At 44.8% G+C, this 23,892-nt stretch overlaps 1 protein-coding gene across 7 annotated transcripts in view; it reads right to left on the bottom strand.

The window, feature by feature from the left end:
• The window catches only part of Tnr (tenascin R), a 434,816-nt gene that overhangs the window by 410,080 nt on the left and 844 nt on the right, over positions 1–23,892 (bottom strand). The gene's annotated exons all lie outside the window — the stretch shown is intronic.

Raw genomic sequence — 23,892 nt, forward strand, 5'->3', positions numbered from 1 at the left:
ACAGCCCCATGGTGGCATGGTATAATGGTATAATGGTCTGCGTCTTGACTACAAAGTTTGAATCTGAGGTTTACAGCAGCTATCACCAACTGTAAGAATGTAGGCAGTTTCTTTACCTCTCCTAGTTTTTCCGTCAAAATGAGGCAACCAATAGGAGGACGTACTGAATTGCTATGTGTAAAGCATTCGGACAGTTTCAGGGTGAAGCACTGGAAAGGGGGTCCATTAACTTTGGTGCTCTTCTTGCCTGGCTCCTGGCTGCTCTAGTGGAATGATCACAGGCTTGCATTAAACATACCAAGCCTAGCATCCCTGGCCAGAAAGCCTGTGACTGGGAACCAATAGCCACAGTGCTCCCTTTGAGAAAAAACAAGGTCTTCTTCATTCCCCTACCTCCTGTCCCTTCCCTTCTGCTCTCCCTTTATCCTTCCCACTTTTGACCCCATCTCTCAGACAAGGTTCTAATACTACTTCCTGCCCCACTGTAGCCAAGGGTGTTTTCCTCCAAGGTCTCCTCATTCCCACCACAATTCCTGGAGCGGCAGGGTCCTGCTAGGTGGGTGGCTTCCTCACTGCCTTTCCAGAACCACTCTTGCAAAGAGGGAGATTCTGACTGTGTCTGGCACTTACTCACATTTTCACCCACTGCTGTGGGCTGAATGTGGTCCCTCAAATTCCTATGTTAAAGACCTAACTCACATTGTGACTGCTTGGAGGTAGGGTCTTTATGGAAGTAACAAAGCATCAATGAAGTCATAAGGGCAGGGCCCTGACCGGGTAGGATTCATACCCACAGTGTGAGCACAGTTAGAGGCACACACCTCTGGGCGGGTTCCAGGGACCTCACTAGCCCTTGAGAATCCTTCTTCAAGATGCACTCAAGCCCTGCCCTTCCTGTGCAGCACTGCTGAGGACTTATGCCACACTGAGAAGGACCTATCCATCATCTTGTCCAATTGTCTCATCTTGGAGATTGAGGAAACCCAGGCCTGGTGATGGGAGGGGACCTGGGTTCCAAGTTGTCTCCGGGTTCTGGTTGTCCTCTGGTGTTGGTCTTCATGCTGAGTTATCTGCTCTGCTCCCCCTGCCCTGGGCAGAAGGCTGTCTCATGTTTCAGGGTTCAACACCTCTGGGAGAGGCTTCCTGACCATCCTCCACAAAGCACCCCCACCTGGGTCTCCCATCTACCCCCTGAGTCTCTAACCTAGTACCCTATCCATGGTTTCCTCAGCACCGTTTAGTATTTAAAATAGCCTGATTTAATTACTTGCACAGATGCTGTCCTCTTGACTTAGACCTGTTTGGGAGCAGACCTATTTCTGTGTACCCAGCCTGGCACAGTAAAAGCTCAATAAATGCCCGGATGCACACTGACTGGCTGGGCTTTTCCTGGGGAACCAAACACACCCTGGCTGTGCCAGCCCCACCCAGTTTAAAGCAGACAGGTTCAATCCCCGCTCCACCGGGCCGGCTCCCAGCTGCCTCTCTCTGTGGTCCTGTTCCTGATCCTCCTTCAGGCTCCAGTCCTGTGTGCTCAATGCTGAGGTCTGGCTTCACCTTCCCCTCTGCATCTCACCCACAGTGAGCCACCTCTCTACCAACTCTGCACCTCTCTTTGATGTTGATGATCAAGCCTTTTCTTCCTTCTGCTCCTCACACACCCATACATGACCAGGGCATAGATCCATATTTCCCAGCACCTGACCCACCTCTTCCCTCCACAGCCTCCTCTCTCTGAGCCCCTGTGCCCACCCTACCCTCCAGGCTGCTTCTCAGCTGATGTTTCCCCCTCTCTTGCAATCCCAGGACAGCAGCCAGCCTGGCAGTCGAATTCGCTTTTAAACTCCGTCACGAGCTGCAGGACTGTTACTCCAGCTGTCATAGCTTTCAGATGCAGGGGCTCGCCCCCAGTTTACCCACCCTCGGACTGCGAAACTACCCTCTCCCCAACCTGGTGTTCTCATTTCCCCATGCACAGGACAAGCTGGCTGTCCTCCCTCTGCCACTCTGGTTTAGTCCTCTCCTGAGGCTGCTTGCTCTGCAACCCCTCACCTCTCCCCAGCCACTCCTGGGCCTGGAGAGCTTCACGTACTTATGTACACCAGAGTAGTTTCCTGGTCATTCCCCTCCTCCATCTTCCCCTTCCCTGCTTTGAGCTGTGAATAATTCCTCTGTTTCCACGATCCATGGTTTTCCTCTCTCATGAATCAAATTCCTGAGACACAGTTTATTTTCTCACCATCTTCTTGTCTGAGTTGCTAAGAAGGACAGGGTGTATTCCTATAGGTCAGGAATGAGGGCCAGGACTTACGAGTGCTTAGGGGATTGTCCATTTTTCCCGCCCCGTTCTTCTGTGATGCTCAGTTTCTCTAGTATATTTTAGTAGCTATACATTTGTATAATATTATATGGTTGGTTGGACAGAGAGATAAGCCAATGAGCAGTTAGATACATAAATAGATAGATGTACAAATAGACATAACCATTCCCCACATAACTTTTTCATTCACCTTTCTTATTTAAAGTCTTTGGGAGGAAAATAATATATGGCTTTGAACATGCTGCTCATCTATAGTGGATCTCCTAACCCCTAATTTGCAGGCTTCTTCTGAAAAAGTTCCCCATATGTTCCCTCATAATAGCTCAGCCTTCATCTAGAGTCAAGCTTGGTATCATTCCATTCACTGAGTCACCAAATACCTTTTGTAGAGCTACTATGTACCAGGGACTGAGGAGAACCTTGAGGACCCAAAAGGTGGGCCAAAGAGACACTACCTTTGCTCTGCCAGAGCTTAGAGTGTACTGGGAAATAGAGACAATAATTAAATAATCTTATATACATTTATGATTAGCATGTATTTTTCTAAACTGATGAATTTCCAAATGAAGTTGATATTTGTATGAAATTTAGTGTTTATTTTTAATATTTTGATCAAATTTGATAAAAATTATTACTACAGGGCTGGGGATTTGGCTGAGCGATGCCATGCCTGCCTGGCAAGCACCAGGTCCTGAGTTCAATTCCTGGTACCAAAAAAAAGAAATTGCTACTACGTACATAAGCTGTATATATTTCTAAACTGATGAAATCAAAATTCTCAAAAGTGAGGAAGCCATTAGCACGAAATCAGGAAAGCAGTGTCTCTGGTGAAAGGAGAGGTTTGTGGTCAGGAAAAGACACACAGCAGTGTCTCTGGAATCCAACTGGTATTCTGTTGCACGACCTAGGAGGTGGTTGCAGGGAACTTGATTTATTATTATTGATTAAATTTGATTTTTGTGCTTTATGTATACTTCTATGTATATTTTATACTGTACATTTAGAAATTTCAAATGGCTAAAAAAAAGAAAAAATAAATAATTGATAATTTGAAATAGGAAAAGGTCCAAGGGTTTGGGGGTGGCAGGAGGGGAAGGGGAAAGGGAAGGAGGGAAAGGAAAAATTATGAGAAAGAAAAAAAAATGGAATCAAAGTCTGTATAAATAGGGAAGGGTGGAGGGGGTGAAGTGTGCACAGGTAATGGGAGAAAAAATAAGAACTAAGATACATCATGTTCAGATACAAACACCCAATGATAAATGTAAACGTATTGTATACCTAAAATATACCAATAAATATATAAATAAATTTTAAAAAAGAAAAAAGCTTAGAAGTTTCTATGAATGCGTGCCATATGTCACAGGGTTACCCCGCCGGGTCTAGAGAAACAGGAACCAGGGATGGCCTTCTGGAGGAAGGGGATAGGAACTGAGACCTGCAGATGAAGATGATTACACCAAATGTCCTCCCCATCTTCCAAAGTACAGGAGAGCTACAGAGCCAGAAGGAAAAGGGTATGAAGAGAGGGCATGGAAAGAGGGGAAAGGCAAACAGGGAAGAATATAGGATGGAACAGGACCTGAGGGGCTTGCAGAATTCTTAAAGGAGCCCAGTGTGACTGGATCCTAGAGAGCGAGGGAGAACAAAACTAGAGAATGACAGGGGCTAAGTAATATAGCGCCTCCTTGAGGATTTTTGTGGATGTTCTAAGATCAATGGGAAGTGCTTAAAGGTTTTTAAGCAGGAAATAATAAGATCAAATGTGCTTATTGATGAAATTTCTGCCAAAACTATAAAGAATGGATTAGAAGGAGGCACCAGGTCCCCTTCCACCACTGAAGACAGAGTGAAAGAACATCATCTATAAAGCAGAAAGCCAACACTCATCAGACACTGAAGCTGCTGACTCCTGGATCCTACACTTTAACTAGAGCATCCAACATGTACCTTCCAGCCATGCAAGTGAATCTTCCGATGCATTGTGAAACCGTCAGTAGTTTCCATTTATTTAGTCTGAAGTGATGTGAAGTGACCACCACAAACTCACAGCAACTAAATGGCTAATCTAAAGTGGCAGTACCAGGGGCCTCAACAAATATGACTACTTCATATTACAGTCTATAACCAAAACCACAATTGTTTCAAAACACATATCATATGTCAACATCCACAATGACCACAACCCACAACAGTTCAGTGACGTCTGTTTCTTCATCGATAATAATCACAGAAATTATTCACTATAAAGAAAATAAAAAATCAAGGTGAACAATAGGAGGAAGAGGAAGGAGAAAAAGAAGAAGGAGGGGGAGGAATGGTGACAGCAAGATAGAATGTATGAAAGAGTAAGGGACTCATTTTAATAGTAAAGGATAAAGATGGGGATAGTTTGAATAAAGTACTAGCAGGTTAGAGACAGAGAGAAATGGACAGATGTAAGCGATTCTAAGGGGATAAAGTGAGCAGAGGTTGGTGATGGATTTGTTAGGTGTCTTCCATAGAATGCATGTTTCACAAGCTCAGAGACCTGTATTACTGTAGGATATTCAGAAGCTAAAACAGTTCCTTGAACATAGGTGCCCTGTTTCTATAAGTATGTACAGAGTGATAGAGTGATGGATATGTAGAGTGATGGGAGAACTTTTGAGGTGTTAAATACATAAACATGCAATGAGAACAAAGAGTCTCAAGTGTTTAGGAGCCACTCTAAGGATTCCAGCACTTCTTTCATAGAATAGGCAAATAAATGAAGCAGAAATTGATTCTTTAAGTAAAAGTAAACATGAGAGGACAAGTACATATAAGCTATTAGTGCTATTGTGTATGTTAAAACATCAGGCATCAAGAACATCTCAAATATTACCCAGGTAAGAATAAAAGACTAAACCAACACTAGCTTACTATTTTTTACTTCCACTGAAGATCCAGATGTCTCTTCTATGTTGTTCCATGCCACAGACTTATAGGAGGCTAGGAAATAGAATACCAATATCATTGTTGGAAATTTTGGAGATAAGAATGAAGTACAGGTTGTTGTTGTTTAATACTTTTTAAGTAAAAAAAAATGTAATTGGAGAAGTTCTCTGATCCTGCACCTCAATATGAAAGTAAAATGACACCCAAACATCCTTCCCCCCATCTCCTAAAGTACATGTGGTCAAATAAGAGTCAGAAGATGTAGTTCCGAGAATTTTCACAAAGAAGTGCACCCTAGTCTCACTGTCTGTGGTCAGAGAAAGAAGAATATGGTGTCACTGAAAAAAATCTTTTTTGTTGATAGCAAGTAGTAAGTACCTAGGAAAGGTCTGCATTTGAGGTGTAGAATTTTAAAGCCCCGAGCCAGGAATACAAATACAAAATGAAAAGCAGAAAGATATGATCACAAACTATCATAAGGGCTAGATTTTTTAAAAGGTTGTTATTTTCTAAAATAATTTATATGATGGCATGATATAAAATCCTCCAAAGCAATAGCTGTCTTTCAGTGAAGACAGCTGATATAGATATGAATACAGTGTATTCAATCTGATACACAAATAATCCTTGATTATAGGCAAATCAACAGGGAGGAGGGAGTGAGCAGGGCTGGGGAAATCAGCCTGAATGAGACCCAATGGGGCATGTAAGGAGTGAGAGTCAGGTGAAAACAAAGCCATGAGGAGGCCACAGATCAACATTAGACTGCAATGAAGATCCTCTTGACCTAACTACTCCTTGGGGAAGCCAGGCTTTCATAGGGGACCTGGCTAAGCAATGACAAAGGAATTCTCATGAGAGTTTGAACTTATTGTTTACTTAGCAGTTCATGTAGTGACAAAAAATGGTGCTTTCCTTCTTGGGGGCTGTGCATTGCTCAAAGCTTTGAATCTGTGTGACTTTTTTGTTAAAATGCTGAATTTCTCCATAGCAATGTACAAGGACTGCAATTTCTACCACAATGCATAGAATCAATCAGGTGGACCCTGATTAAAATCACAACAGAGAATGAATCCAACCCCAGAGCTAGGTCTTTACAAAAGCAAAGGACACTGAGATTTACAAAAGAGACATTGATGGAATATTCAGAAGGCAGGGACCCTGAACACTAGTGGAAAGAGATCTGATTGGCTCTGAAACATCCCCAGGCTGGCATCCATCTCCTGGTCTATAAAATGAAGGAGCTGAATTAAAGTTTCTGAATTAAGTTTCTCTGAACTTTAGGAAACAGATATTGCAATGGTCCTCAGGTGCCTGGGATTGGTGTCTTCCATAAACCAATATAAGAGGAACAAAGTGAATGGGCAGAAGAGATATAAGATGGAGTTAAAGAGGTATGCAGAGGTAGCATTGGGTAGGATTTCATTGGTCAGGAAAAATTTTAAGTGTGAGGACAAGAAGAAAGGAAGCAGTACAGTGTAATGTTTTTAATAAATCATTTTAATTCTAGTTATACATTGGATTTAGGAGGAAAGTGGAATCAGTGGTGACAGTTGGAGACTTTTTCAGTTTTCTCAAATGAGAACTGAGGGTGGGAGGGAAAAACACTTAATTTTGTACAAACTTGAGCTTTTCATTTCAGGAAGTTGAAGAATGAAATCGTGGACAAAGGGAGGAAGTTAGGAGAGTGTTTATTAGAAATAGTAAGAAGAAAAAAGTTCATGGTGGTGCCCATCCCACCACAAGGAAATTCTAAACTGCTTTCTTTGGCCTTATGTTGATAAGCAAAACTTGAGGACTTGTTTTAAACAGGTGGCTTTGTGTGTCTAAGGTCTAAAGAATATTAGTTATTTAACTAGTTCAAAGGAAGCTGGTTTTAAAGGAAAGGAAACCAGTTACTCTGCATTTCTGAATTTTCCAAGTCCAGCCTGGAGGTTAGGGAGGAACTCTCAACTAACTTAGCATACCTTCTTCCTGGAGGAAAGGTCCTTATCTCCCCTCTTACTTTAACTTTATCCTTCTTTTTCATGTGCTTACTTTTGCATTTTTAAGCTTAGCTAGTTATATGGATTGAATTAGCTCTTAACTCAGTGTATGTGCTATTTTGTTTATTATTAGCTGACTCTATTTTAGGCCCATCCTTGTTACAGTAGAGAGAGGATTTGGTTGTTTCTAATTTTTGTTATTTGACCAACCAGCTTTTATTTAGAAGGAAAACACTAGAAGAGGAACAAGCTCGGGATGTCAATGAATTAAGAATTTTGGGGGGCATGTTAAATTGGAGAACTTAATTAACCATCAAGGAAGAGATACCAGGAAGACTGTCGAATTCCCCAGGCTGGGGTTCAGAGAGATGCCATAACTAACAACATAGAGTTGACAGTCACTGACATAACTGTGCTGTGAAGACACCTGAGCTCACAGGAAGAGTATGAAAGAGAAAGAAGCCGATGACTGATTTCAAGAGCTTCTAATTTTTAGAGACTGAAGACAATACAAGAAGACAATAATGACCTTCAAGATAGAAGGAAAATCTGAGAAGTACATGTCTCCAAAACAAAGGGAAGACAGTGGTTTATAGAAAGGAACATTTGGGTGATGATACCAAGAGGTCAAATAGAAAAAAACAAAGAGACAGACATGAGATATGGCAACAAAAGATCACTGGGGACCTTGACAAGAACAGTCCCTTTGGACGAGTGAAGATGGCTGCCTGATCAGGTAAAGACACAATGGAAGTAAGAATCGAGAGCAACCACATTTCAATGTGTTTTGCTGCAGAGGAGAGCCAAGAAATCATATGGAAACTGGGAGGAGAGTAAAATCAAGAAAAGCTTTCACTTTTTGAAGGGATAGTTCAGAGAAAATTTATATGTTTATAGAAAACAGTAGAAAGGGTGAGATTGAAGATCCAAGAGAGGAGAGGTGGGCGTTGCAGGAGCCAAGTCCTTTGGAAGCATGAGATGGTGAGGTCCCAAGCACATGAGGAGGGTTGGCCTTGGTGAGGAGCAGCCCATGGCATTATGAACAGAGAGGGAGGACCAAGAAGATGAGCACAGGGACAGCTAGAGGTGTGGAGCCAAGGACACAAAGAAGACAGACAGCCTCTGTAAAATGCAAGGTGAGAGCTCACCATCCACAGTGGATTAAACGTGGAGGGCCACATTCCTTGCAGAAAGGAGAGAAGACATTGTGGAATGGCAAGGCAACTCACTAGAAAGGCACGGTGAGCTTCCCAGGCTGTTGCCAATATTCACTCTGGATTTCTGACCGTTACTGTAGGTGACAACAGTGAGCACAATTATCTATTTTTCTCCAGACTACACAGCTGTTCAGACATAAGCACAGATAGGCAGTTGGGTTTAACCAGGTAGGAGATTTGCCAGGAAAGCACAGGAAAAGAAGTCTAGAAAGGTTTCTGCAAAGCAATGATGGCAGGGATGGGTGGGAGAAGCAAAGCCTGGCAAAGTGAAGCAGGAGTGAGGTGAGATGACAGATGACTAGAGCAAGGCAGGGTCAGGGGCCATGACTGTGCAACTGCACAGAGCCAGAAAGACAAGAGAAGTGGCCGGGGCTGGAACCTGGATTGCAGTCTTATGGAGAAGATGCAGTTAGTGTCACAGTCAAGGCTAAGTTATGGACGTAGGAGAGGTGTGTCCTCTGATGCTGCCATTAAAGTTTGAGAGCCCAACCCCTGCTTATCTGACCTTGCATAGTATTTGTCTTCACAGGTAACTAGAGAGTCGGTTTTTTAATGAGCGTGATTTAAGGGACTCTGCAGAACCCCTGTCATCCAAAATATCCACTCAGAGGCCTGGTTTCTGACATTCTGCTATTAAAGCTTTCTTCGTTTCTTTCCTTCTGTTTTCCATAAGTACTATCACCTCATCTATTAATTCCTTATCAATCATTTATACATAGGTGTGATTTAGTGCTCAGGGCTTTTCAAATAAAACAGCAGCAGGCTGCAATCAGATTTTAATGGTCTACACGGTTTGGCTTTGGAGGAAGAACTTGAATATGGGATCTTGTAAAAGGGGAAAAGGGGGAAAGAAAAACCATGTGTTGAGTACCTACTATGTGCTGGCTGTGTCCCAGAGCTTTGCATGAGTGGTATCATTAGAGATACCATGGTTTCCTCCAATTCATGGAAGAGGACAGCGCAGAGAGAAGTGTCAAGTACACAGCTCCTAAGTGCTAAGCCAGGGTCTAAAGTCAGAGCAGCAGAACGTGGGAGACCTGTTTGGATTGGAGGGAAAAGCAGTTAAAAGGAGAAACACAGAGCCTGTGGTGTATCTTGGCAAAACTTACAATCCTAATCTTCCAGCTCTATTCCTGAGGCCCTTAAATTGTGTGTATGGTTGGTTTTTACTCTGCTTAGAAGGTTGTTCCTTGATGAGTTTTTTTCCTCCCTTTAGTTTTTTTAACTATAATTTAAATTTTTATTAGGTGCTCAGCCTCAGTATAAATACCCCCATTTGAATTACTGACACACTAATCAATAGAGCAGCGTTTTCCTGGAGTGGAGTCACTAGCATGGGAGCCTCCCAGCCACATCCTCTTTCCAGAAAAGAAGGAACTGAATAAACAGAATGGACAATTTTCTTAAATAAGCCACAGTTAAGGGAAATAGAACAAGCATTCAAAGCTCCTGGTCTCAGATCTCCCCCCCCTCTTTCTCTCCCTCCCTCCCCCCTCCCCTCTTTCTTACTAATCTTGCCTTTAACTGCAATGCTGCCACTCATAGTGGTGTCATTTTTTTCTCTTAAATTCTTTTATTGGTACATTTTAGGTATACAGTACATTTACATTTATCACTGGGGGGGGGGCTGGGGATTTAGCTCAGTGGTTCTGACTCCTGCCTTACAAGCGCAAGGTCCTGAGTTCGATCCCTGGTACCAAAATAAAATAAAATTAAATTAAAATAAATAAAATCATTGGGAACTTGTACCTTTACATGATGCCCCTTGGCTCTTATTTTTTCCCTATTCCCTGACCTCCCTTCACCCCCTCATAGTGGTGTCGTTTTTACGGAGGGTACCAGCCCTCCCAGAGTGAAAGAGCCAGTGCAGTGGCCCCATGTTGTTAAAATGAGAGCAGAACAGCATCTCCCAGCAAAGATGAGGGCCCTGGAGGCTCTGCATGGCCCCTCTACTCATCCTGAGACCCTGCTTTAAAGATATTGCAATAAAAGATGTCATCAATACAATAGAATATCTCAGTAATAGATAAAACTCAGTTGAGGTGCGCCTTTGATTCTCTGACGAAAAAAGTGACAAGCTTACATCCTGCGACCTAGTTCAAGATTTCACATCTGAAGTATTCCAAGCAGTTAGTAGTCCTCCCCATGGGGCTCTTGGAGGGATGGCCAGATTCTAGTCTCCTTCCTCAGCATCATCTCCTGCCACTCTCTCCCCGACCATGACCCAGTGCCCCTGTGCTCCAGCTACATCGCAACCCTCCATTACCATCCGACGTGTTTCCACCCATGGCTCTGAGCTTTTGCACATGTCAGTCCCTCTACCCAGGATGCCCCTCTCCTCTGGCTGGCAAAGCTCTGTGAATTCTTAACACACAGCCACATGTCATCTCCTTCACAGAGCTTAATGGGATGCCTGCTAGAGTTAGTCACTCTTCCCTTCTAACCCCATAACCCTACACAGCTGGTTAGCTGGTTCCCAGATGTGAGCCCTCCATTACTATATTTGTAGATTTCTCTCTGCCCTAACCAGACTGGGAGGTCCTCAAAGGTAAGGATTTATATCCTACTCGCACCCAGCCATTAACAAAATGGCGGACTCAGAGCAGGTCTTTAGTAACAGCTTGTTGGAACAGAGAATCCTAGCCAAAGACCTACTCATTCGTTCTCTCAGCCAGTAGCCATTGGTCACTGACAGTGTTCCAGGCCAGGCAAGCAACTGTGAATAAGACAGATAAAGTCCTACTCTCACAGTTTATGCTCAACTGGAAGGAAATGTACAATGAGGAAGAAATCAAATAAATACAGGCCATGTTGGCTGGTGATAAATAAAAATAAAGTAGGAGCATAACAGAAGATGTGTTTTAGAGAAGGTTATTGAAGTGGGCTTCTCTGTGGGGGAAAGCCTGGAGGCCACTGCACTGCTGGGCTCTTGTTTTCGTTCTCTGGCTAGTGGGGAACAGAGAGGAATCTAGTCCCTATGTGGTGGCTATGATGAGTGACTCAGGCTCCTCGGGGTTCTGGGTGGGGGAAGCAAGGACGCTGAGGCTCTCCAGCCCCTAGGAAACTCAGCCTCTCTAGCATTCAGCACCTGTCTTCGAGGGACCTGCCTCAGAACACCTGTAAGGATAGAGAGACTTAAAAGGCCAGAGCCTCTAGTGCCAGGCCAGGCCCTCCCAGTAAGACAGAGATGCCAAGGTGAGCATAGGAGCTGATTCTGTCCTCTGGGCATCTGGGAGTCGGGTCTTGTGGACCTTGTGATGGCCCACCCAATCCCAGAACAGTAAAGGGGGTGGCAAGGTCCAAGGTCATGGGGGCTGTGATCCCACTTCCCTCACTTGTTGCCTCTCTACCTCAGACAAGTCACTGAAACTGTACAGTAGTTCTTGCCTCTGTGAAATGGAAGTAATTAATAATAATCATCCTGCTCACCTTCACAAAGGGCTGTGTAAGCCTATTGTGATATTTTAACAGGACTATGAAACACAAGAAGCACATCAAAAATCCCAATTATTCCACTAAGGGGAGAAAATCAACATTTATGGAGTACTTTTCAAGTGCCAGAAGCCTATATATGTTTGCCTTGTTCAATTGTCACAGAATTCCTAAGAGGCATCCTTAGGATCATGTTAGAGACTGGGAGAGGGAGGCTCAGAGAGGTTAAATGACCTCAGTGGAGCAGCACAGCTAGGCAGGGCCAGGGCTGAGCTCCAGTTCACTGTCTCCAGAACTCTCTCTGCATCTTCCTGCCAAGGGGTAGCTGTCCCAGGACAGAGTGGATGCTCAGCCCCGAACCACCTCACCCAGGGCTGTGATGCACTTCTCCCGAAGTGTTCCTGCTCAGCACCCAAAACAGAAACTGAACACTAGCCTCCCACTGCACCTATGCTGGCTCCTCTGGCAGCCCTGTCCCAGCCTGTCTACCCTGGGTGAGTCTGCCACTTGGCTCAGTTGCCACCGAGTCTGGCACATGATGGGTGGCTTGGATGCACTGAATGGGCCACCCACCTCTTTTGCCAATACCCTGCTGCTTCCTCCATCACTGACTACAGATCGGGGCTGTGCTTGGGCTGCCATTGAATGGAGCTCTGCTCCCCAGCCATTCCTTTACTCTTCTGGTGGCCCTGGCTGCCACTAGGGCTCAACTGATGGCCTCCAAGCTGAACAAGAAGCCCCACCAGGAATAAACTAGGCTTCGCAACCTCTGCCTTCCACATCCCTACCCAGCTGGACCAGTCACTTGAGAATCCACTACAGGAACTGCATTTTGCCTGATGGCAGGGCAGAGTTATGAAGTGGCCCACAAGTGAATGGGTAGTCGCAGCTATGGCCCAGATGCTCCCCAAAGTGGATAAGCCACAAAGCAAATGAGGAATTTGTAGATAAATGAGAATTGACACCACCTTATGAGACTGGGTGAAATAAAGTTCATTTAAGAAAACTCACCTGCTTTGGATCTGGATTCTTTTCTCATCTTGAAAGAGTTAGATGAGGCTTTGTTGAAAACAAACAGAATGATTCTGTAAAGGAGGGCGAGTAGAAGGGGCAGCCTGACCTCCGCAGAGAGTGACTGCTCTGAACTTGCCCTCTGTGATTCAAACCAAGCTTGTGAAGGCTCCTGCTTCTTGCAGTCACTCCCTGGCAACAGGGGGGCTAGAAGATTTCTGAGTGATGCTTAGGAAGCACAGACTACCTAGGTTCAAATCCCACCTCTGCTATTTGTGTGTGACTTCAGAAAAACTTACAAACTCTGTACCTAAATTTTTCCACCTGTAAAATGGGGATAGTAATAGCATCTCACTCAAAAACTTATTGTACAGATTCCATTTGCTTCTACATATGAAGAACTTAGATTGCTGCCTGAGAATATTTCATCATGCAAGTGTTAGCAGTTACCAAGCTCCTGAGCAGAGGCATGGAGCTGTTTTTGGGTCTACCTGGTGATTTATAAACCCAAGAGATCTAAACCTCCTCAAAGTTTAACCACTGCCCACAGATCTATCTTGCCATTGCTGGGGCCCACTCAGGCTGGGTGCAGAGATACTAAATTTCAGAAACAAAAAGGCTATTTTTCCTTTTCTAGCAGGCTTTTGCCACTGGTGAATAATCCCTTCAGCAAAATTTGACCTTAAGAACCTTAAGAAAGGAAACGGCAACATATCTCAAGGAGCAGGAACCAGATTTCTTTCCCAAGTTTTCCTATGTCATGAGTTAGGGAACATCAGGCGGGTTCCCAAGGCCACTCTGCAAAAAGCAACTCAAGGGTATGCGTGTAGAGGTCGCAGTGCTCACTGTCTTCCAGGTTTCCAGCCCCCAAAGAAGGGCACTTCTAGGGGTGCCAGGAGGTCCCTGCAAGAAGCTGCTACCATGGAAGGTAGCTTGGGCCCTCTGGAAGGTTTCTTCCCTTCCCCTCCTATCCTGAGGATAGCTGCCCTAAGCCTTTCATTCTCCCAACATTAAGCTGATAAAATACAAATGAAACAGGAGGTGGGTAGAGGGTACAGCACATCCTTACTTTGCATTTTAATAATGCACTCACTGTGCCTCAGACCATGTTTAATAAAAGATTGACGGATAGTGGTCTCCTCCCCAGACCCTACTCAGTACCTATCAGGGTCCCAATTGACATCACCCGTGCCTCTCCTCCAGAAGATGCCATAGGGCCCTCCCTTGGATGGGATGGAGCCCACACCTGTGGTGAGGTTTGCCAACTTCTCAAGGGTCCAGTTTGGAAGGGCATCCCCTACCAGCACAGAGACTCCCACCCTGGGAAACAGTGCCCCAGGTGCACTGCCTCTTACCTCCCAGGGAGCCAGGTATAAGGACACAGACAGGCCCGTACTGCAGGTGAAACTCCACAGACAGGAGCTCACTTACATGGTCAGCCACACTTGCCCTGAGCTGCTGCCCTAGACACACTGGCCCAGAAGCCTTTGCACCATCATGGACAGCTGGTGACAGTTTAAGCAGAAAGCAGGGCTCAAGCCATTGCCTGTCTCCAGGATGCATTGCTCCTGCAGCTAATCTAAGGCCACATAGAGCCTCTTTGGCCTGGGAGGAGAATATACAAGGTGTGATTTTAAAATATAGCATGTATTTAAGTTTTTTTTTTAAATGTTACAGTAAAAAGCACATTGTCATGAATCCCCCTTCTTTTCACTTTCTGAAGTAGTTCTAGAAGTTCTTTGATATGAGTGTCCTTAGTTGCACAATTGTGGCTGCCTCCACATCCTGAGTCAATTCAAAACATTTACCTTTCTTGATCATTTTGACTTTGGAGAAGAGCCAGAAGCCCCACAGTGTCAGAGCTAGTAAACACTGTGGATGAGGACACACTGTAATGTTTTTACAAGCCTGTGGCACTTGGTTGATGGCACTTGACAGCAGCATGCACTGTATTTTTAATCACTCTTTGTATAGACACTCCTGAAAGAGGATTTCCAGAACTGCTTCAGAAAGTAGCCAGAGTGATGGGATAAGTGTGTTCAAAGCAAGAGGAAGTGTTTTGAGAGGGAATCAATGGCAATGTGTCTTTTACTGGAACAAATTTTTTAAATACACATCATATTTTTCAATCATTCTTTTTTATGCCAAAGAGCATGTGAACCTGACCTCCAGCCTCCAGCTGTACCTCCTCTGCCTCAGAGATCCCCATTAAGTGAGATTCTATTGACTGAAGGCTCTTTGTGTTACCCAAGGGCTGTGATAAATCTTCGTGTAGAAATGACATGTGCTGTAATGCACAGCAGCTCTGAGAGGATGAAACTATTTAACAAATTTCATGTGTGAGGATACTGACGCTTAGAGAAGTCAAGTGATTTCCCTGAGGCCACTCGGCTAGTGGGCAACAGAGCGCAGCTCCAAACCTGACTGGGCAAGGTTTCACAGTGCTGCTGCCTGCCCAGCATGGGCAGAAGGGAGGCGGCCGGAGGAAAGCGCAGGGCTTGGGGCTGGTCAGCCTGACTTCGCAGTCAGATCCCATCTGGAACTATGAGGAGCAGGAGCTGGCAGCTTCCGAGGCAAATGAAAAGCCAACCTTCCTCAAATTGTTTTATTTAAAGCCAGACTCCTGGCTGTTTGAAGCCACTTGATTTGGCAGTGCTGTTGCCTTTTCTCCCTTTCCTCGCTGCTTTTAAACAGCCCTCGGAGAGGAGGGAATGCCTCCTTGCTGGGCACCTCACTTGAAGCCACTCAGAGGGCCTCTGCCTTGCCCACCACCAGTGGCTGCAGAGCACAGCTGGGCCACGTTTGCAGTGTGCACGCAGAAAGGCAGGGAGCCACGCAGATCCATGCCTGAAGTAGAGACACAGATGAAGTCTTTGGCTTTTATAGTGAGTTTCACCAGCATTAAACTTCATTTATATCTCTATAAATATATATGGCTTTGAATGGAGGCTTTACAGCTGCATTTATAAGTTTCGTCTCTTGGTGGCACAGTCTGGGTCACCGCGAGGAGACAGGCCTTTTCTAGATGGCTCTGGCCTCTGCCCTTTCCAACACAGCCACTCGAGAGGCGCTCATTTGCTATTCAGGGGCACGTCCTTCTGCCCAGATGGCCACCGGCCTCCTGCCCTGAGCAGACATGGCTCTCTGGCCGGTGTGCTGCCCTCCCCTGTGCCTGCCTGTGCCCTCGCCCCACAGGCACACAGCTGGTGGGCTGTCAGGAGGATGCAGAGGGGACACAGGGCTGGCAGCTGACTTCCTCCCCACACCTGTGCTGTGGCCTGGTCACTGCTGCTGACCTTGGCATTGACAAGCTCACAAGAGGCACTTAAAAAGGCTGGGCTCCCAAAGCCTGGCTTATTAAGGTATCTGTTTTTTACAGAAACCCGTTTAAATAAACAGAGGATCCACACAAACCCTGCTGCTCACTGACTTCAGGGTTTATATTACTGCACGAGGCAGACAGCTTTTCTCTCGATGCACTTGCAGATATAAATTCAAGGTAATCTATACAAACTCAAGGCTTTCAAATTGCACACCGTCAAAAAAAAATCAAACAATTACTCTAGCCCAGCCAGAAGGTGGCTGTTAGATGTTCTTCTTATGGAAAACATAATTATAAAGGAAAGAGAGATGTTTCATAAATAAAACTCAGAATGGCAGAAGAACCTGGAGGGAGGGGAATGGAGGAAGAAAAGAACCCAAAGCCTGGCAGCCTCAGGCTGAGTCAAGAATGGGGCTCAAGCCCTGCTGTCTCCTTAAGGCTCAAGTTAATTTCAATTGGGTATGATTTCTAGGTAATTAATTGGTAAGAGGCATCTTGCAGATATTTTTAAATGTCAACCTGCAAGACTCTTGGTGCTAAAAGAGTAGACAAAAAAAAAAAAAAATAGCCCAACACATGCTCCTAAAATCAAAGTGATGTAAAACAAGGGCCGGCCTAAACCATTAGCACTGGAGGAGAATATAAAATCCAGGTTAGCCCAGATAATTGCTAGCTTGTTAAAATGCCAAGCACCCTGGCTTGCACCCAGTCCCCAGGCCTTGTGAAACAGCATGTGGCACAATCCTTTCTAGAGGACATGTTCCGTGCCAGGCACTGTCCTGGGCACTTTGTACTTGTGCCCCATTTAGTTCTCATAAGAATTCCTTAAGGATAACGTGATGCTTTCCACAGGCTCTGGAAGGACACAGGGAGGTGGAGCTTTTGATGAGAAATGTCAGATTAAGACAAGTTAGGTAATTGCCCAAGGTCATACGGTCTATTCCTGGCCGAGCAGGACTGCGAATCCTGGGTTTCTGGTAATAACTCCCGGGTCTTGCTTCTTGCTGCCTTTCTGCTTTGGGCGCTGTGTGCATGCGGAATCTGTGGCACCCAGGGCAGCAGAAGTGTGACTATGGCACAGGCAAAAGCACACCAAAGAGCTGGGGCTTTGGCTTAAGGCAGCTCCACCACCTACTCTCTGTGTGGCCTCAGGCAGCCAACTGACCCCAGCTCCCAGGAGGTGTGTGCGCTTCCTCCCTGAGTCCCTTCTCTAGTCTTCAGGGCCAAGTTTGGTGTGACCAGGGTCTTGCTTTTCCACTTGTCTGGAGGTTTTCTTCGCCAATCTGCCATCAGGGTTGTCCTGGGAACTAAACTGGGGAACTATGCACTGCACGGGTATAGCAGCTGTCACAGAGCAGCCTCCCAAAATATGAGTGCTGCTTGTGCCTGTTATTGTGAGAAGCAAGTGAGACTAAGTTGTAGAGCGTGGTATAGAGTCGAGCACATCATGAGCACTCCTTAAATCATCACGTTATTATTACTTAAAAAGGGAAACAAGTGTGCAAAACTTGCACTTAAATTGAGCAGACCGACAGCAGATCAGAAAATTTATATTGGGCCCTGTCCTGCTATGAATGAGGCCCTGTGCTGGGCTCTGCCAGCCTTCATAGAACAAGTAATGAAGATGGAGAGTCAATTTTTCATGCATAAAGATGCGCAAGAATGCAAGATGCCAAACCTTCTAAAGATGTTCAGGATGAATCACAAGGGCACCATCATTTATTGCTACATGAATGAGAAAAACAACATAAGCATAACAGAACCACAACATAAGTACAGGTGTAGTGGCACATACTTGTAGTCCCAGCCCTGAGGAGGTCGAGGCAAGAGGATCTCTGTAAGTTTGAAGCCAGCTTGGGTTACACAGTGAATTCAAGGCCAGCCTGAACTGCATAACATAGCAAAACTCCATCTCAAAAAATAAATAAATAAAAAAGCAACATAAGCAGCTAAGACATAGGAGTTGAATCTGAGCTTCAGTCCCTGTTCTGTACTGCTCCTTAGCTGTAAAAAGTTGAGCACGTTATCTAGCACTGTGATGTCTAGTTTCCTCATTTGTAAAGTAGGAATAATAGTGTATGTCATCATGTTTAGCCAATAAATGACACAGGGTATTTAAAGTGCTTATGAAGAGTCATAGCAGCAAACATTTATTAAGAGCACTCGGTGTGACAAGCTCTCACTGTAGCACTCAGGAAATGCTGGCTAGTATGATCATTAAGCAATAGAAAGATCCAGGCCATCAGGGCACAGGAATGTGAATTTTTAGACAGACTAAAAGTCCTGGATCAAAGACCAAATTCCAGCCCAGGGATGTTGGTAAGGTGCTGTAACATTTACTGTCCTGGTTGACACTGCCCTGGGATCTATGCTGCAGACTTCTCTTTTCTCCCCGCTGTACCATGTAGTATGGCAGGGACATATTCCCATTAAAACAACTGTGAATTCCTCCTGGGTCTGGGTAATAACCTTTTACTGGGTCATTTGTAGCCAGAGCATGAGATGTTATTAAAGAAGTCAAGCCCGGGTGAGCTTGGCAGTGCACTACTCTAAGGCCAGGGGTCCCTAAGAGGCCAGGGCTGGGACCCTTCTGTAGGTTGTACTGAGTCTGTTGGCTCATGTTTCCCTGACCTCAGAACCCTTTATGACTCCTTAGTGAGTCTCACCTCGTGATGCACATAACCCAGAGGTGTGCCTGCCTGTGAATGCTGGGCCTCTCCTGGTCTGCTGGCACCTTCTCCAACAAGGCCGGGAAACTCTCATAGGGGAATAGAGGAGAATTTGGGATCCAGTTCACTTAGACTCTGTCTGTTTTACACATTAACAATGAGGGCCTGAGTTCAGAGATAGACACAGTTTATTCAATGTGCACTACCTCCATGTATCCTCCCTCCCTGCTTGCCGTCGGGAAGCCACCTGCTAGACGTCATAGGAAAGAGGAAAATTTTAGTGTGGGTCAGTGCTGTGGGCAGGGAGTCTCCCTTCCCTTTTGGTTGGAGAGTAAAGAAGAGAAAATCAGCCAGAATGAAAGGGCAGGAAGGGAAAACAACCCCAGGGATAATCATCAGATAAATGGATAAGCAAGTGTGGTATAGGCATACAATGGATTATTACTCAGCCACAAAAAGGAAAGAAATTTGGACACAAGAATTTGGTGATGGTGATGGTTGCACAACTATGTGAATGTATTTAATACCACCAAACTATGTACTTTAAAGTGACCAAAATGATAAACAGAATGAAAAGGAGAGAAAGAGAAGAGAGTAAGATTGTTGAATTCCCTTTGACAACTGACATACTCATTACTTACTGTGTTAAAAATGTATCAATACAGCTCTAGCCCTAAGTCATGTTTCAAGGTAAAGATGTAGAGAGTCGTATATGTGGTGGGAAATAGCTTTTAAACAACTCTATTCCAATTTCTCCTTCCCCACTGGACTTGCTCTTAAGAAGATGAAACTCTAATTAGGTGGAGAATCTCATCTTTATTAATATAGCTCAAAATCATGACAAGTGAAAGGTATCCCTGCTCTTCTGTCAAATCATCTACTACAATTGGTTTTGTGGACACTCTTTAGGTTTTGTATCCTGTACCATATTCTGCCCAGACTTTAGGGAATCTAAATCTCACTTTGTCTGTCTTCTAATTTTCCATGGGATTAGCAACCCATAATCTACTCTACTCTATGGAATCCCAACTGGGAGAGATGGCTGAAGAGCCTTTCCATAAAATACCTGGCTCATGCATGGTCTAGGAAGGTGAACCCAGAAAAGGGCAAGTCGCTGGAAACAAGTGCTTTAGTGGAGTGAGGTTCTAGCTCAGTGGTGAAATACTTGTCTGGCATGCTCGAGGCCCTGAGTTGGATTCCCAGCACTGAAAAACCTCTGGGGGCTGTAGCAAAAGTCTCTGAATGGAGGGAGGCAGATGAGGAGACTACTCACACCAAGCATGTAAACTGGTCCAGGACTGACCTAGACCAATTTTGAGGCTTACTAAAGATTCATTTGCTGACCAATCTGCCAAAAACTCTTATTTCTTAATTGAGTTTATTGAGGGTCCCATGTTTAAACTGTGTACAGAATTCCTCATCTCTACCTAGTGGTCCTTAAACTAGAAGTAGAAGGGAAGGAAGATAACTGGACAGGCCAGATGTCAGGATAAGTTGTGTGTTTGTGTGTGTGTGTGTGTGCAGATGCCACACACAAAAGTACAACTCACAAACATCTATATATTCAACAAAGTCATCAAAACCTTCTGATAAGTCTATTGCTTTTCTTTTTTTTTGCTGATGTCAGCTACATGTGCTTTCTTTCTTTTTTTTATTCATTAACTTTTTTTTTTTTTTGGTACCAGGGATGGAACTCGGGCCCTTGCACTTGCAGGGCAGGCGGCAGAACCACTGAGCCAAATCCCTGGCCCATATTCATTAATTTTATTGGTACATTTTAGGTATACATTATGATCACATTCATCATTGGGAATTTGTGTACCTGTACATGATATATCTTGGTTCTTGTTTTTCCCCCCATTCCCCTGCCCTCTACCTCTCTCGATTTACAAAAAACTTTGTTTCTGCTTTTTTTTTCTTCTTTTCTCATATTTTTTTCTTAATTTTGTAAAATAGAAAACACTCCCTATCTGAGTGCACAACCTGGGGACGAGAGTAAGTTGAATGCAGAAATCCCTGGACAGAGCTATGATGGTCCGTGAGCCTCAGCCAGCAGCTTCTGGTTCTAAAGCCACTCCTGAATACGAAGGAACAGCACCTTCCTCAGCCAAGGCCTTTGTGGATGGAGCTGAATGTCGTGGCATAAGTGCTAACACAGTGAGTGAACTCTTTGCTCTTTCCCTACTAAGTAAGCCTGCATGGGTTTTCTCTCCTCAGCTCTCTCTCCTGGAGCCCAGATAGGGTGACTCATGACCAGTCACCTGAATACTGAATTCCACATTTTTAATAGAAATTTCAACATCATCACTATGAACTGTATCATCATATAACTCAGGTCAGCTCCCAGGCAAGGGCCTGCAGGAACTTCCACTGTTTCTGTTTGGATTTGATTGTTGCCTCCTATATCCACGGTGGAAATGACCAGTTGGCTTTCTAACACCTGACCTCAAACTGGGGCAGAGAATGCATACCTTCCTCGCTTTTCTGCTACTCACCCAGTGATAGTAACCTCAGAACTCTGAAATGTTCTCTTAAAATTCTAGTATCCACATCTCTCAGTAACACATTCAGCTATACATTTCTACTGTACAGTGCACCAGTGTATGCTGTGATGGTAGATGTCCAAAAGTGATGGGATTGGGGTCGGAAAGTTTGATCAGAAAGAAGTAAAAGAGAATTTTGTATATCTTGTTTGGGAAGAGGTACAATGAGTGCACACAACTGTCAAAAATTAGCGATCTAAACATTTAATTCTTTATATGCAAAGTATACCATCTTCCAGGTAGAAGACAGCAACCTACAGCCATGGAGAATAGAGCAGGATTCTGACTTTCTCCTTCCCTGCACCTTTCTCCACCACTTCTCCTCTCTCAGGATCCCAGAGGCAGCCCAACGGAGTATCCTCTGCTTGGTGAAGGAGGGCTGAATGTGAGAATGTAGTGGTTTTCTCTCCAGAATTCTGTCCAGGTAGGAAACCTGGAGTTTCTAGAGCAGTGAAGGCTCTGTAGGTGGGGTGAGTCTGTGTCCAGTTCCTCTCTTCCTCTGGGTAGTAGGATCCTGCCCTGTCCTGCTCCTTAACCATCCTGCCCACATTCTGAGCCACAGAGGAGCACCCAAGGTGGTCCCAGAGAAGGCTCGTAGGAGAAAAAATCATCAAACACAGGAATCCATAGGTGACTATCTATGGCATTGTTTCCTGGGAAGAGTGCCTTCAACTGGGATTTCTGGGACTAGATGAATGTGGCAATCAGGTAAATAGTGTCAGTCCAGCCTGGTGGCTGCCAGCCCAGGGTTCTTTCTTCACAGTAAGCTCAGAGAGCTCGTCACCTGGCTGAGAACTAAAAGCCAGCAGTGACTGGAGACTTTGGGCTGATTCTCATTCTTCACAAGGGAAAGCCCATTGCTTCACAGGGAGTTCACCAAAAGGTTTTGGTTGCAAATCTGTCTGCTGTATATCAATCATCCCTGCTCTCCCACAAATGAGCATTTTTGCATTTTCCAGGTGATGAATATTAGTAGACCAGAAGTTCTATTTCTGCTTTTGCCACTATCTGGCCTAACACTTTAAACATCTGTGTCTCCTTCTAAACAATGGGCTCAATAATGTAGCTGAGCACTTATTTCAGAGAGAATTTAGGGGCATTAATGAGATAATGACCACTAAATATGGTGACTTCAGTAATAAATGATGGCTTTGGACAGGGTCCACTGCAAGGGCATGATTTTTTTTTTTAATTTATGAGATATGTCATGCAGGAATCCATCCACTCACTTGTCCAAACAAAGGAATTTCAAGGACAGGAAGTTGAAATATGAATGAGTCAGAGTCCATATCTGGTTGTTTGCATTTGTCTATTTCAATCTTTTGCCCCCTCCCTTTACAACTTCTGACATCACTCTCTTTTCCACACTACATTCTACTAACTGCCATGCTAAGGAGATGCTCAAGTTTCCGGATTCAGTAGCAGGCATAGTAAAAAAGAAAGCAATACCACTTCACTCAGAACTACATCTCTCACTCAAGGGGGTCTGGAACCAGAGCTAGGGAATCTTTTCTTCTCCTAGGGGGGGTCCCATGGTGCTCAATTTAAAACAGAACAAAGAGCCATCACACTAGGGTTTGATCAGGGTTGAATGAGTGAACTCCCCCACCTCTCAGGCCTCCCCTGCTTCAATATATTTAAATGAAGCAACTGGAACCTTACAGAATTAAAGACCAGATCAAGGCAAGGCTTGATCTTCCAAGAAGCTACATCTCTTTAAAATCCCCCTTGGGAGACTGGCTTGCATGACTGGAAGAAAATACCTGACACCACTTGTTGAACTGCCCCATCCAAGTAGGTTTGGGCAGGACTGAAGGAGGGAAGCAAGCAATAGTGTCTCCAAGGCAAAAGTAAAGCAGGTACAGGTAGTTGACTAAACATACTCAGAGTGGCAGGAGGCAGAAAAGAGAGCAGTGCAAAATGTGTGAAGCAATGCCACACTCCCGTTTGTGAGCCCCTTGGTGCTGGGGAAGCAGAGTACCACTTCAATCTCCCCAAGTCAAGGGCCAGTCTACGTTCATTTCTGCTTTTCCAGATACATCGAGAAAGATCTTTCTTCTGAGCTGTTTTTCATTGCCAGATGCCCCAGAAAATAGGGCAGAATAGATTTTTGTCCTCTTTCCAACCACACATAGCCAAGGATAACAGAAAAGTGGAAGGCACCTCCTGCCTCCTTGTAAATGTACCCAACCCCCGTAAGGCTCAAGACATGGGCACTTTCCTGCTGCCATGAAATCGGAAAGACCTCAGCCCCCAACCTGCCCCAACCTGAGCCTCACCTGTTGCACCTACCCACTTGCCATGAATTCACACCAGGAGAAAAAGTAAAAGGTCAGGTTCGGCTCCCTCCACAGCAAGAACCCAGTGAATCCTGGGGAAACTGGTATTTCAAACATCCCTTCTTCCAAGCTGCCTCGGAGGAGCACAACTTTTAACTCTACCTTCACTCCCAACCACCAGGCTTCCTTTGCAACACT

Source organism: Heterocephalus glaber, unplaced genomic scaffold (genome assembly GCF_053883595.1).
Source record: "Heterocephalus glaber isolate CG9 unplaced genomic scaffold, H.glaber_assembly_v1.0 deba00001600, whole genome shotgun sequence".
In the NCBI taxonomy this organism is placed as follows: Eukaryota; Metazoa; Chordata; class Mammalia; order Rodentia; family Bathyergidae; genus Heterocephalus; species Heterocephalus glaber.